This window comes from Solanum pennellii, chromosome 5 (genome assembly GCF_001406875.1).
Source record: "Solanum pennellii chromosome 5, SPENNV200".
NCBI lineage: Eukaryota > Viridiplantae > Streptophyta > Magnoliopsida > Solanales > Solanaceae > Solanum > Solanum pennellii.
The window spans coordinates 13,426,410-13,443,644 of record NC_028641.1 but is presented as its reverse complement, the minus strand read 5'-3'; the positions used below and the strand labels follow the sequence as shown (position 1 = coordinate 13,443,644).

The 17,235-nt window shown below is 33.4% G+C and overlaps 1 pseudogene; it reads right to left on the bottom strand.

Annotated features, from left to right (window-relative positions):
• Positions 1-222: 222 nt before the first annotated feature.
• LOC114077309 lies at positions 223-928 on the bottom strand (annotated as a pseudogene).
• Between the last annotated feature and the right edge of the window lie 16,307 nt (positions 929-17,235).

Genomic DNA, 17,235 nt, shown 5'->3' with positions numbered 1-17,235 from the left:
AGCTGCCTTTGATTAATTGCAGCTCTTCCCTTCCACCTTAGTCCTTTGGGTTTGTAACCAAGATCAATATTAGTAGGAGTTGAACTTATCAATGTAGCACTATGTAATACCCTATCGGTATTTCCAGACTGAGAGAATAACAGAAGTAGTTAACCCAGAGATGAACTAATATCAATTAAAGCAATTTAATGTGTTTAAATGATAAAATAAATACCCTCTCAGTTACACTGCCACCTGATCCAAATAAGAGACCATAACCAGTTGTCTTCGCTTGTTTTTGTCTTGGTTTCTTATAGGCAAGAGATGTACCTCCTCTCAAAGCTGTGTTAGTCTTTCTTTTTTGGCCAGTTGCACTAGAAGTTGATTGTTGAGTGAAACTTGGAAGTGCCCTTGGACTTGCACTTGGACATGCACATGGAACTTTCCTTGGACCTTCACTTGGAACTGCCTTAGGACCTGCACTTGGATCTGCACATGGAACTTCCCTTGGAACTGCCCTAGGACCTGCACTTGGATCTGCACATGAAACTTCCCTTGGACCTGCACTTGGACCTGCCCTTGGAACTGCCCTTAGACTTGCACTTGGACCTGCATATGTAACTTCCCTTGGACCTGCACATGGAGTTCCAGTAGCAACATTTGAAAGTTTCAACACTTGCATCACTTGTTCCAGCAACAACTTTTTTGTACAAGCATAGAGGCATTAAAGCACAACTTACCAAAGTATAACATGAGTAAAATTCAATAACAAAGAAACATAAAAACTCAACTTACCAGAGTTGGACATCCTTTCTTATTATGTCCAGAAGTCTTACACACAGAACATTTCATTTTTCTTCCCTTCCTTGTAGCCTTTCCAAACTTCTTCTTAACTGGCTCATCACTATCTTTTCTCCTATTTTTTCCTGGTCTTCCTGGCATGGATGTTATTTCAGGTGGTTCAATGGCTGGTCTATTACTTTTTGGCCACATCTTCATGTTTGTCATAGGTTGAATAAATCTGTTATATGCTTTTAAGTATGTTTTCTTCTTATACCAGTGGTCGACAAATGACTCAAGAACCCAATCCTTAAAATGAATTGTTGTAAGTGCATGACTACAAGGAATTCCCTTTAATTGCCGTGATCTACAACTACACACCTTCTTTTTTAGGTCAGCAACATGCTTATATGGTGGATCATGAATCTCAAAGCCAAGATCACCATTAAACCTTACCTCACTGCAATTTCAGCTTTTTTTCTAAGAATATCCATAGCCATAGGTCTTACATCAGTAATCCATTTTTTCTAAAAATTCTCTCATTTGATTCATTCTTTCCATAACTTTGACTCTTATTTCCTCTAGCATAGTGATTATTGATTTGAACCTAGCACCTACAATCCAACTGTTGAAAGTCTTACACATGTTGTTCTCAACCACGTCATATTTTCTATGTTCTTTAAAATATGCCCTATACCATGCTTCCTTGTTATACTTTAATGGTGCTTCTATAATGCCTTCTCCTAACTCACTTAAATCATCAAGTTTGAACAGTAAAAGTACTACAAATGGCGCCCTAGCAACCTGCCAGAATTTTCTTCTCCTTTCTTCACCCCTCCAGTCTTTCTTCCAGTTTGCCCATATATGCCTAGCACACCATCTGATTTCAGCATTTGGCAATACATCAATAAGTGCAAGATGAAGACTCTATCAAAAAAGAACATTTGAATACAACAATGTTAAATATCAAATACTCCAAAAATGAAAGAACAAATTTAACAAACAATATAGTAATACCTTCTGCATATCAGACATCACTGTTAGTCCTTCACCTTCTTTAAGCTCCAAATCATGTCTGATGCACTTGAGAAATCAAGACCATGTCTCCTTGGTTTCTTTATCAACTACTGCCCATGCTATAGGGTACATCTGATTATTTCCATCTTTGGAAATGTAAGTTAACAGTTCACCTTTACATACACCATTAAGAAATGCACCATCTAAACCAATAATCCTTCTACACCCCTCTTTCCATCCACTTTTTAAGGAACCAAGACAAATATAAATGCTCATAAATACCTCTTTTCCTGGAATTGTGTTCTTGGATGTCCTAATAGATACTGTAGTTTCAGGATTTGTGGTCTTTAATTGCTCAGCATAATCATACAACCTAGAAAACTCCTCTCTAAAATCTCCCATATGTTCATTCATAACTCTCAGTTTTGCCTTTCTACAACTTGTTTTACTAACATACAAACCATACTCCTTTTGTATCAAAGATTGAATATGATGTAGTTTGATGGTAGGCTCACTCATAATCCTCTCTTTGTAATGTTTACTAATCCAAATGGGGTTACACAGTTTGTTTTTCTTGTTCTTTTAAAACACTTGTGAACTGGAAAATATGTTTTAACACTGAAGTTTCCATTGTTACCATCAATACTTCCAAGAATATGCCAAGGACAACCTTTTCTCTTACAATGTGCCCTTACCCTTTCCTTCTCATTAGGTTTCAACTTAATATTAACACCCTTCTGAATAGAGTAAGTTTGCAGTGCCTCCTGAACTCAATGTTGTTCAAAAGTACCATATACAGTTGAAAACAAACCTTTTTAGCAGTTGGATCAAAGTAGACCTTTTCACTTTCCTTCCTAGGTGCTGGATCTACCACTTCATCATCCCCAACAGGTTCCCCTTCATCTTCACTAATGTCACTACCAAGATTCGAGTTATCAAAATAAGGGTCATCACCACCCAAATTTCCTTCAAATCTACCCCTTCTCTCCTTATAAATGTCTTCAAAACCAGCATCTATACCTACAGGACCAGATGGTATCTCATCTAGATTTACTCTATCAGCTTTCTCTTTAACTTGTTCTTGAATGTTAGACTGCCTAGCTTGAAGAAACTCCTCATCCAAATCACTCAAATCATCAATATTTTCATCAACATCATAGAGTGAATCAGAATCAGAATGTTCTTCAACTCTAGGAGCAGGATCTTGTTCTTCAACTAAAGAGGGCTGCTCTTCAATTAAAGGGGACTGATTTTGTTTTAAAAATCCCTATTTTCTTTTTCACCAAATGGTTGAGATGAAGACACATCAGCCCTATCTATTTGTGTGGAGGATGACAAGTCAGCCCTATTTTTATGTGGGGAGTAGGACACATCATCACTATCTTTTTGTGGAGATGAGGACACATCAGCATTAGTGCTAGGCAATTCAAGTATCTCCTCAACAACTAAAGGTATACTAATGGGATGTACAACATATACATCAACAAAATCAGCAGCCTTCAAACCATTTAGAAATTTTAGAACATCATGATCAGTATTTAACATGTAAAAAATACCCTTTTTGTTGACTCTACATCCAAATGTCATAACATTTTCAACACCCAAATCCAATGTTATTTTATGAAACAACATAAAATGCAACTCATCTACATCTATATTAATCTTTTCAACACTAGTTATTCCATTGGCATACCTTAGAGTAGAATCCGATACAAAACAGCCCCCATAATGAAATTGAAGTGTCACTATAGTTAAAATCATTTCTTCGGATGCCTGTAAAGTCAAATGAAAAACAACTACAGTTAAAATTTAGGCACAAAATTACCAGGACAAAAACAACTACTTTTAAAGGAAAAAAACAAGAATAAACTTAACATGAAAAACAACTACAGTTAAAGGGGTAAACATACCACGACTGTAACACAAAAAGCCCTAAATTTTTCAAGAAAATACCAGTAATAGTTAGACGGTAAAGCTATTAACATATCATAACTGTAATTGTTGTTCAATGGACCGCTAACACTATCAATACCCAAGACAATTGACCAAAAATAGAATATTAATTTTAGTCGAAATTGGGATTTTACGGAAAAACCCTAGAATCTACTCGAATTCACGGAACATGCCATTGAAGTCAGTCGAAGTCATTAATCAACTAAGAAACTGTGCACTAACATTACACCCAAACCAAAGTAAAATCCCAAAAAAAAATTGAATGACAATCGATCCTCTAATCAAACAGATACGTACAAGATAGTGAAAAAAATCGAAAACTAGCACAAGTGCAAGAACTTACAATGATAGTCGGAGTGGAACTGAGCTTCAACTGAGAAAATCTATGGAAAATCACAAACGAATCTTAGTGGAGAAATCGTAGAGAGTAGAAGAGGAGAAGAGAGAGTAGGAGACGAGGAAAATTCGCAAAAGTTTTCAAAATTTCACTGAGGTTTGGACTATTCTTAGTTGGCTGATTTACCACATGGATTTCAAACGTGGATTATTATTTTTTATTTTTGGCCAACATGTACGTGGTTTGTGCAACACGCGCGATGCCACATCAAAAGAAGTGTTTAAAATGTTGATTTTGGATAGGTTCAGGGGTCCAGATGATAAAAAGCTAAGTATGAGTATCAATAATACAATCCGATACAAGTACGAGGGTCCACCAGGCTATTCTGCCAAAAAATAATAATTCAAGAATAGATCGATAATTAAGTGAAATGACAAACCTGGATGGATCTGTACGGATCCGCCTGCTTGCTATCTTATTTTCTCGCTGGAGCAAGGTTGAACGGAGCTGGTTCTTGATCTGCTACTGGCCGCTTTCTTTGCTGTCCGGAGCAGCTGTTTGTTGCTGGTGGATGCTGTTGTTTCGCTGGAGCCTGCTTCTTGGTGGTTCTGCAAAGAGAGGAAAAAGAAAAAGGAAAAGAGGAGGGAGGGGAGATCGGAGAGGGAAGGGGCGGCGCCGCCTGGTCTTCACCGGCTGCTGCTCTCCGGTGGAGCCTGGCTGCTGTCACGCTGGCTGTAGCAGCAAGAAAAAAGAGAGGGAGAGAGAGAGGGTGAAAAATAAGAAAGGGAGGGTGAGAGAGAGAAAGGGAGGAGGAGCGGAGGCGGCCAACAGCTATAGACCTCGCCGGAGCTGCCACTGGTCGCCGGTCTTCGCCAGCCGGGGGAGAGAAAAGGAGAAGAGAGGGGGAGAGGGGAAGAGTGGAGAGAGAGAGAGAGGGAAAGAGAGCATAGGCGGATGGAGAGAGGAGAGGATGAGGGAGAAAATAATTTGGTCTTTTAGGTATAAAATTGGAGGTTTTGGGAGATTCAATCTTGATCTTAGGATTAATATTAGATGAGTGGCTAGGATTCGATCTAGAATATAATGAATTAAATGGATTGATGAGATTAAAATATGAAGTTTGAAACTCAAATTGAGTTAGATATGGAATGACCAAAATTGAAATAAAATTGGCTAGAATTGAAATGAAAGAGTGACTATAATTGAAATAAGATTTGAATTGGATAAGCTAGAATTGAAATGAATTAGAATAAAATAGGTTACAATTTAAATAATTTTGAGGAAAATTAAGGAATTGTCATCCAATTAAAATACTACATACATTAAAATATTTTTATATAACTAAAGATCACTTAAATTTTATAATATTTGAATGAAGTAATTATTTCAAAATTTATTAATAATTTTAAAATATTTCAATAGCACTTACAATAATTTTATAAGGCATATATAAATTTTTATGCAATATCGACTAAAATTCTAAACTTAATAAAAATTTTAAAATAGTATTTAATAGGATAACATTCCTAAAAAAGATCAAAGGTCGGTCAAAATTGGGTGTCAACAGTTGCCCCTTGGTTGCTTGGGAATGAAGAATGAATTGTCAGGCAACCAACGTTGACTTAGCAGCCGATTTTGTCCGACCGACGAGGGATGTCGGTGGGATCAATTGAAGCGATATAGGGTTGAAAAAGGATACGACCGAGACTTTGGTATTAAGCCACCTACATATCTCTGGTTATACGAGAATCAGGTCGTGTGTAGTTCTAAATTTAGAGACGAACTAAGTTACCAAAGATAATGACACGAGTTTGAATGGACGCGCTAGAAGATTGAGTTAAAGGATTTGAAGCGTAAGATTGTATGAAGATGAAACTCCTTTTAGACCGTCCCTTACTGTAACCTCTAAATATAACGATTAGTTCATAAATAAATATAGAGAAGTAAAAACTTAATATGACAAAGTTAAAGACATGAGATCAGAAATCATATCTGTTTGAGAGGACGATGTTTAGTCCATGCAATCCAGAAAAACAGTGCTTAACCTCCATTCGACCATGCTTAGTCGCGAGTAACAATTAACTTCCATAGATCCACTCTTGGCCTTGGGTAACTTCTTGACTGGTGGAGTTTAACCAATCTACTTCCAAAGAACCACCCTTAGTCTTGGGTAACTTCTTGAATGGTAGAGTTTAACCAAACAACTTCCAGAGAATAGCACTTAGTCTCGGGCACTTCTTGAATGGTAGAGTTTGACCAATCAACTTCCAAAGATCCTTGTTTATCCTTGGGTAACTTCTTGAATGTCGAAGCTTGATAATTCAACTTCCAAAGAACCATGCTTAGCCTCGGGTACTTCTTGAATGGCGGAGCTTGATCATTCAACTTCTAAAGAACCATTCTTAGCCTCTGACACTTCTGGAATGGTAGAGCTTGACCATCAACTTCCAAAGATCCATGGTTAGCCTTGGGCACTTCTTGAAAAGGTAGAGCGCAATTTTTCAGAGGATAGTGATAGTCTGGAGAGACTTATACCTGTTATTCCTGCACTTAAAGAAAAATTATAAGTTTTGAAATGGAAAGATTGATTTGTGTCTTGATTCATCTCTTGCTTCTTGTCACAGTAGTAATTTTATAGCCCTTGAACTTGAACTCCATTTGGATGTCTTTGGATCCAACTTTTGATGAAATTTTTGAGGATCTCTCAAAAATTTCTGCCCCACTTTATGACTCAAAGTGCTCCTATACTTCTTTGCAAATTATGATGGAATTTTTGAGGTCACCTAAAAAAATTCTGCCGTTGTTCAGGTCTTCCCAACCTCGTATTTGTAGAAAATATTTCTCCCCATGAAATTTTTTGAGATCCTCTCACAAAGTTCTGCCTCAGTTCATGCTTGAAAATGAGGAATATGAAAATTTTATTATGATAAGACCGAACCCTAAAAGGGCGCCTACGTATCCCTTTTAAAAAGGGAATCAGGTCACACGTAGTTCCAATATATAAGGGAGATTATAAAAGAAATATCATCTCGCTCCAAGTACATATCATCCTTGCAAAATTGATAGAGCTTCGAGTAAATCCGCTGCTTGAAATCTTAAGATGAAGAAACAACATGAAACCATCTTCATTAATGTCAATGAATTGTGAGTCATGCCTACGGATCTTTCATATCTATCACTTTGGTATCAATTAATATTTGAATTTGATCTTTCAAAGCTCGACATTCATATATGGTATGCCCTTTCATTCCCGAATGATAGACACATATTTTAGTATGATCAAGCCATTTTGCGTGTGTACTCATCACAATTTCAGGAATAGGAGTAATATAGCCATCAACTCTAAGTCTCTCATACAATTGGCATAATGGCTCAGCCAAAGGGGTATAATGCTTTGGTGGATTTTTCTCACGCTTAGCTTGGGATTTTACAAATTGAGAGGGTCGTCGATGTGTTGGCGACCTTTTAAAGATATGTGCCCTTTGAAATATAGGTGGAGGATTTTGAAGATATGGAGGTACTCGGTAGCGGAGTGGACGCGGACGTGTTTGGCAAATCAGAGGATATTTTGACTCATGTGCTGTCATAATAACATTCACTTCTTTCTTATCTTTATTTTCACTGATCCTATCTGATTGAGAAGTCTTACTGTTAGCTTGTAACGCCTTCAAATCTGTTATTGTCCCATCTTTTAGACCTTCTTCGATCTTCACACCCAGCTTGATAATTTCGGCCAAATTACGATCCTCTATGAGCATCATCCTCTCATAATATTGTGGCTCTTGGTCGCGCATGAAAAGTTCTTTCATATGTAATTCATCCATCGGGGGTCGGACCCTAGCAGCTGCCTCCACTTTATAGCATATTCTCGAAATGATTCTGTAGGTTTCCTCTTTAAATTTTAAATATAAAACCAATCAGGTGCAGTCTCAATATTAAATTAAAACCTTTTCATAAAATCGATGGCCATATCTGTCCACTTCAACCATTTTTTGAATCTTGATTAATATACCATGACAAAGCCTCTCCGATAAGTCTCATAACGAACGATTTCATGTGAATTTGTTCATTTTTGTCAACTCCCACAAGCTTTTCACAATACATCTTTAGATGTGCCTTCGGATCTCCAATTCTGTTGAACATTTCAAACTTAGTTGGTTTGTATCCTTTAGGTAATTCGACATCAGGATGTATGCACAAGTCCTCAAAACTCAATCCTTCTATCTCCTATTGTCCTTAACATGTTGTATTCGAACGTTCAACTTCTCAAACTTTTCTATCATAGCTTGTATCAATTTATCATTTTGAGAAAGCTCTGATTTGTAATAGTGATGGATGGAAGAATCGACATAAATAGGATTCAATTTGTGTGCTTCTAAAGTAGGAATATAAGAAGCATTGGTAATGGAAGTTTGAGGTATATCACGTGCATGTAAAGTGGTATGAGAATATGAGGCATTCGGTGGAGCTAAATGGATTTTGTTGGATGTATCATGTTGGTATGGTGGTGGATGGGTATGATGTGGATGTTGGTTGTTTTGAAAAGGCAAGTTCATTGAGGTAGTTTGAGGGTATGATATAGGATGAGATAACGGAGGAAGATCTGTGAGCATGGCTTGAGGTCTAACAATGGTGTTGACCTCAGAAAGTAACACATTTGAATTGCGAGCATGAGATAATTGTTCTTGCATTTCTAAAATCTTTTGTTCCAACTTTGATATCACCTCATTGTTTTTAGGTGTATACCCTTCCTTTATATTCTCTAAACCCTTTTTTTGCGCAGTAGTACCAATCACATCACTAATACCGTTGTTATTCTCCTTAAAACTTTATCTTAGTGATTAAATCAATGAAACGAAATAGAAGCTTCTTCAGATCAAGAGTGAGAAGCACGAATCAACCTTAGGGAAGGGAAAACATGTATAAAAAAAGAGAAAAAAAAACAAAGAGAAGAAGTTAGAAACATAATCTATAACACAAGGACAAACACAATGGTTTATGAACAACCTAAATTGCAAGGAACCTCGTTGAGCCACAGAGGTAGGCCTAAGACGACATGTAAGCAATACACAATAATTAATTCAAGCCTATTATGCCAATTTGGAGTTAAGTTATAGTAAAATTCTAAACTCTATTTTGACATGATTTGGCTTGATATAACTATATGATCACATTGACACATAATTATGCAATTTATCTAAAGGGTGTTGGGGCCCTTTAGACGATAGGGTGACTACTAATTATGTGGATTGACACCAAGGGTAAAACCAATAGGGTTTATGCAGCATGTATGACTTAACTAAAATTTCTAAGAGTTGGCCTCACACTTACTTGAAAAGGATTCTATACGAGAGGCTCGTGGTTTCGCGGTAGTAAAACTATCCATTACGTCCACGCATATGCCGACTCTCTATAATGGGTATTTGAAGAGAAGATGAGTAGTTGTAAGAGGTGCAAAGGCACAACATCACGAGAACAAAATTAAAAAAAAAGAAGAGTGTCCCGATTGGGGAAAGTATGAACGGAATGTCAGTTATCAAAGCAGTAACATCTAACATTTAGATTGGAAAACGGTAACACATAGACATTTTTATAAAAGTGATAAATAAATAAATACATGCGTAAGTAATGGAAAGTAAAAATATAAACATATAAAAAATCATGTAAACAAGGAAAGAGGATAAAACACGCAAAGAAACAAATAAGGGGAAAAAAAGGTGAAACATGGTAATAAACAAATAAGGAAGAGAGAAAGGGTGGAACATGCAAAAAAGATAATAAATAAGGCAACAAAATAATAATTAAACATGGTAATCATCTAACAAATAATGAAATAACCAAAATAAAGCAAACCCCACATAGATAAGCATGAAACACGTAATGGTAAGAACCTAATATTCTCCAGTAGAGTCTTCATTCTGTCGCACTCCATTTTTTCGTCAAAAACGGGTTTTGTGCACGACCTAACAACTCTTTTGAGATTTTGAATTTTTGAGAGTCGCCACCAAACGAATTAAGGCGCGTTAGAGCACCTATATAACCTAACTAAGTTTAACTAAGATCAACAAACCAGAGGTCAAGGTAAGGGTTCAAATTATCTCGAGGGAAAGGTGTTAGGCATCCCTCGAGGTCCACAAATGTAGGTCTCGACGTGTTTCATGCAATCTATGTAGGGGTTACAAGTAGAAAATAAGGTCACTTCATTATTTATTTAATTTTAACATGATCGCTTGGTGATTATCAATATTACACAATTAAGACTATTTTAATTAATTAATTAAACATGCAAAGGCTAGGTGATGACGAATATTGAATAATTGAGTATAATTTTATTAATTAATTATTTAAGCATGCAAAAAGGGTAATAAAAAAATAAACACAACAAATATTAATCAATTAAAATAAAGATAAGCGAGAAACAGAAAAATAGACAAAGAGATAAGCCAATAATTTTATTGTTTTTATTTTAAACTATCCCAAATAAATTACTGAACAATTAATATTACTTCAATTATTAATTATTTGAGCATGCAATCCATGTGATTAACAAATATTGACCAAATATTAAGCAATTAATAAAGAGATAAACAAGAAGACAGAATATGCACAAAAAGATATAAAATATAATTCGATTTAATTTATTATGCTACACCAAACAAGAATAAGATATGCGAAAATAAAGTTTTGAAAAATTGAGCAAGTTTTGAATTGATTTTTTTTTTAAAAAGTGCTTGTTTCTTTATAGGGATGATGCCACAATATTGTTCATTACGCTCCTCCACCACAGAAACAATTTTTGATTTGAGGTCGGTCTTAGAAAAATTAATAATAGTTTATATTTTTTGTAAATGATTTAAAAGATGTGGTTTACATATAAGCACATAAATGTTTACATATAAATACACATAATACCTCTTTAAAAATCATGGTAGGTGGTACTCCCGGGGACGCGTCAGCTTGATTTAAAATTTGGAATTAGACCTCGTAATTCCTTTGACTTTTTCAATAACGATAGGTTAGGATATAGTGCTTTAATTTATTTATTTTTTTAAAAAATAAACGTCATAATCAATCCAAAGTTTGAAAGGAGGACTGAACAATGACTAAAAAAAATCATATTGTAAAACTTTATAAAAAGAAAAACTAGTAGAGCATTAATGTAGTCAATATATTAAATGCGAAGATTTTACTATGAAATATATTTATTTAAAAGTCAAGCAATTTGTTAAATGCAACAAATGATTTTTATTTTATTTCAAAGAGCGATTATTGATTAGCAACACAATATTAGTTGATTTATTTATTTAAAAAGTGGCAGAAAAATGTGCACAACAAATTTATTTTTTATTATTGATATGTTGAAATTTAAAAGCCTATTAACATGATTTCTAGGTGATTAACATGCCGAAAAAAAATTATTAAAAGACAAAAAAATTATAAAAATCTAACCGATTAACCTACTAAGATTATTAGGATTTGATTTTAACATGCAAATGTTATTAGAATCTAATTATTTAAAACTCATTAACAAATTTAAAGTTACTAGACAAAACATTAAGCATGTTGAAAATTGGTTAGATTACCATACTTATAAACAAGAATTCTAGGTGGTTGAAAAATTTAAAATTGCATAACACCTATAGGCATGATTTCTAATTTTGAAAATTACAAAAAAAAATTAAATAAACAAGTAGCATGTCATCTCCTCCCCTTAGGTGATCCCCCAAATATTTTATATATACTAAAGTTAGAGAGTTTACAAATTGTTACAAAACAAATAAGGAACAAATGAACAACAAAATAAACAATAGCTCCATCAGCAATTATCTTATAGGCGACTCTTCAATATCTTGAATTCTAAGTTTAAAAAAAAAAAAACCTGCTAGAAGGAATAATATTACACATATAATGAAAAAAAAAACATAGCATCAAGTACTGACCGATTACTTTAATATATATAAACAACACATCAACATGGACAAAGAATAATCCATTATCGCACATAGAGGGAAATAATAGTGAAACTAACTCTGATGCTTCCTTGATATTTCATTTCAACCATACAATATAATAGTGCAAACCGAAATTTAAACTAATGAAGAAGGCTAACCGATTATGCAGATAGTTTTATGAGCAATGAAGTATCTAGCGAGGTATTCAATCCACAACCGCAACATAGCAATACCCCGAAGAATGATGGAAAGTTTTACTTAAGTTCTTACTTCTTGTCAAGAATAGAGAGTAATATTTTGTATTTCAAGAGAAAACAATGAGAGGATGACAGAGTGGTAAAAGTGGATGAGTGTGTGAGTGAAAAATAATGAAGGGAAGAGGTCCTATTTATATAGCCAAAAAAGGGGAACACATAAGATAAATAAATATTTTTAAGGAATCAATCAATATACTATTTTCTTATTTAAAAGAGAGCCAAATCAGAAATTTTTTTAAAAAAATCATTACCAGATATAAATTAGTAAGAAATCTGTCAAGTTTTAATTAAAGAAAAATGAATCAACTAATATAACATTTTCCTTATTTCAAAGGAGAGCCAAATTAACAATAAAAAAATAAAAATTTCTTACCAAATATAAACAAGTAAGAATGAGATTAGGAAGAGTAAATATATTTTTCTTAAATAAGAACCAAAATTAGAATTATTTAAAATTATTTTAGAAATTATATGAACAACTAAATATGATAAGGAAATAATTAAAATTGTCATAAATAAGAAAGTAAGAATTAATCATGCCAAATATTAAAGGAAGGAGGGATCAATTAATATTATTTTCTTAAATAAGAGAGCATGCAATCAGTAAACAAATATTTTCCAAATGGATAAAGATTTTTTCCAAAATCAACAAGTAAGAAAAAATTTGAATAAGGATCACTATTAAGAAGAGCATGAATATATTGTGAGGGCAATCAATAATATACTTAACCCAAATTACAGAGAATAATGCACTTATATAAAACAATATGATATCATTTTTTAATGTTTGTTCTTTTAATCAGGTTTTATAGTTGTGTTTGTTTTCGTTGGAAAATTTTCATGAAATTTTAGGTTGCACAATAGAGATTAATGGTATTTTAAAGCAAGTTTATCTATATTAAATGAATTCTATGGTTATTATTCAACTTAATTTCCTTGACTATAACTAAACTTACTGAAATACATATTTTGCACTTTGATATTACAAAATCTGAAAGGAAACTTATCAATAAAGAATTATTGAGAAAACTGCCAAAAGCACTAACGTTTTTTAATGGATTATTCTGTTGTAGTTCTATACCCATCTGTTAAAATTTTTAATAATAACAATATTAAGGTGACATTCTCATAATCTATACGCATTATATTTTCTATTCTGATATTGTGAATATGATCATCTTGTTAATCGTTATATGAACCTTCATCTAGTCTTCAATTTAATTTTTTTTTGTTATAATGTTTCTACATTAGAAGCTTAGACGTAAAGATGTTTATCAAGATTTTTTCGTCCTGTTGTTATTTTCTTTTATTTCTGATGTATAACCCCTTGCATTATATTAATAAACAAATGGTGAATGATCTAGATATATTTTCTAGTGATTGTGTGTATCAGTTTATCAACATTTTTGATAGCTTAACTAGGTGACCATTAATGCATTTATTCATGTTGTGCAGTTTTAATAAGACGCAACAGTTGAAATGAAGCTAGAGTTGTATCCTGTTAGTATTCTATATTGTTTGTTTTGTTGTAAAACTAAAGAACAAAACAACAATATAAAGATGAAGACAAGAAGAATAAAAGACAAGAGGAACAATCTACGATCAATTTCTTTTTTTCAAGTATTCACCAAATCTTCAAGTGTATACAATATGACCCCTTATGCCTTTATTTATCGTATAACATAGAGACATACAAAAGGTTAGTCATAAACATGACATCAACATGAACATAATGGAGGAGGTTATGAAAGTGAAAGGTTACAAGAATAATGATTATAAAGTTGGAGGTTATGGATGTTATAGTTATCTTCGTAATGGAAGAAAGTAATGGAGATAATGGGTGAATAACTTGTTGGTGTAGTGGACATCCATAATATAATATTTTAAGACACTCCCCCTTGGATGTCCACAGATAATATGTCTCGTTAAAACCTTAGTGGAAAAAACTCCGTAGGAAAAAAATTCTAGTGAAGGAAAAAGAGTACATATATCTTTAAATACACTGTGAATTTTGTCTCGTTAAAAGCCTTACCAGAATAGTCAATTGGGATAAAATCATGGTTAAGGAAAATAGTACAACGCGTATTTTTCTCCCTCTGATAAAAATTTTACTTGATATCTCGAAAACAATATATTTCAGTCTTGTATGACAACTTCTCAAATATTGATATTGACAATCTTTAGTGAATAACTTTACAAGATTATCACTTGAATGCATCTTTGAACATCTATCTCACCATTTTGTTGAAGATCACGTGTGAAAAGACTTTTGGTGAATTATACTTTTTCCTATCTCCTTTGACTGTATCCTCTATTCAATTGAGCTATATATCATTTTCGTATATGGTGGCTGGAATATCCTTTTCAAAAGAAGATTACATATGATAGATCATGATTCCAATAAAGCACACTCCCGACTTAATTTATGAATCAATATTATTTCTGCTTGATTTAAAGAAGTGACGATATTTTTTGAATTTCCAAGATATTGTTGTGTCTCCATATGTAAATATTAGTCCATCTGCGATCGAACTTTATATAGATCAAATAAATATTCGGCATCTACATAATCAAATCATTTTTTACTCGAAAATTGGTCATTTCAATTTTATTGAAGCTCGTCTTTTCCTCGGAAAGAAAGTAACACATCTTCTATGTGTTGAGTCACTTGTTTTGCTAAGTTCTTGTCATAACTTGAATTATGCAATGAAATTTTTTCACATAACTTTCGTTATGTATATCAAATAATCTTCTAGCATTTGCATAACCAGCAATTTGTAAGTGCACCAATTGCACTAATACCTTCTAATTCCTTCAAAGATTATCATTTAACCTTCATCGTCAAGTTAGACACAATAATCATTCATTATGCATATTCAAGTATTCCATCTATTGTCAAAACATAATAATCATTCATTATGCATATTCAAGTATTCCATCTATTGCCAGACTAAAACAAGTCTTATTGCATCCACCACTAGAGAATATATCTTCATTTAAAAATGTCAGAATTTTTGCGAAAACCCTTTATGCCCCGAGGCACAAACCATATATTATATCTTACGGTTATATTTTCACACAATGATTCATTTGTATCCAACTGGCATATATTTTTATCTATGAACTTCAAAAACAACACTTTTTAAGTGAAACAAAATATACTTGAATATTACATTTTATTTGGCTAATCATTTATCTATCCGCACTATATGACAAGTTCAAATTTAAGATCCTCGTAACCACTTATAGTATTGAGTGCTATTTCGTATCAGATATACCGTCGGCGACATAACTTATCGAGATCTCATCATTTTTCATCATTTTCAGGTACTTGAACCCTTGTCAAGGTTTTATGAAATGTTATGTCATAGTGATCTTTCAAAGCACTTACCTCATTATCGATGACCATTTTGATAATTTGCTCCTCTCCTTCCTTAAAGAGTTTTACATATGGATCGATTGGTCTGTCACGCTTCTGGCATATCATAGACTATGTCCTTCAAGGACTATTTATTGGAGCATTTGCAACTTAATTAAAATATTGGGTCAGCAAATACATCTGACAAATTACTTGAGACATTTTGCAAATGAATTATCTCTTGAACTTTAAGTTTATATTTTTTTTAATGAGGATCTAGATAATTCACTCCACACATAATTTTTAGTTGCTACACATATCTCCTCCTAATGTTAGGAAATCTAACATTCGCACTCAACCTCAATTGGGGATCCATCTTTGTGCGTGGTGGAGCAATAACATCATATGTGCACACATCAAATTTTTAGATGGAAATTTTTTGATTCCTGACCCTGAACCAATTGTGTTGGGAGTACCTTGTTGGCTTGATGCATACATGTTAAATAAACTTGTCCCGTACCAAATTTTATTTGAGAGATTTGTTCTCATGATCAATGGTCTAGCTATAATTTGAGGCATACAATTTCTGCTAAACCAACCTACATTATCAACATGATTTTATAGTTTGGAACTGTGCTCTTAATTTAATAATTTGAGCAAACAACCTTACAAAATCGATTTGTAAGTTGATACAAATGCACATATGACCATACCATAGATGCATCTATTAAAAGTTCACTTGGCAGGTGAACGAACTCATATTCACCTTTTTATATGTTCCAAATAATTTCAGGGGATACAATCCCAACCTTAGCTGGTACAATGATCATTTTATCACGAGAACAAGTTATAAAAAAGAATTCTTGAAGAATCTTTTATTTCTTCAACATATAGCCATGTGAATTCTCAATTTCTTTTGCATCACATAAGAATCAGAATGGCCAGCCGATTATGTCAACTGATATTTATTCTAGTAAACTTCTAATTTAATTTTGCATGTGATTTCATAATCATGTCCATGTTTGTTTGCAACAAACAAGAGCGAAAAAAATGGATAATCTTATACATAAATATTTATAACCCACTTTGTTGTAGTAATTTGAAGATATTAAATCTTCCCATACTTTATAGTCTCAATATAATATTTTTCTTTTTCAATTCTTCTGAAACTTAAAAAGTTTCTTTTGAGACTCACTACAACCCCAATAATATGAACAATTTCATTCGTTCGGATAGTAACAAATTAACCCTTCCGGAATTCTCAACTAATTTTATGTACTACTCAGGGGCGGACCCACCCTATACTATAAGGATGCACGTGCACCCGGTAACTTCCGAAAAAATCATATGTATATATGTATATCTATTTTGAAAAACTGGTAAAAAGTAAAATATATTCAACAGTGCACCTATAAAAAACATCGAAGTGCTCTTGGGAAACTAGTAGAAGGTAGAGATACCACCCTTTAGACCATGGTTCAAATCCCACTTAAGCCTATTTTTATTTTAAGTTTAGCTTAAACCTTATATTTGAGCTATGTTTATATAGGTGTACCCAAAACCTTTAAATCCTGGGTTCGCCTCTGGTACTACTACAAATTT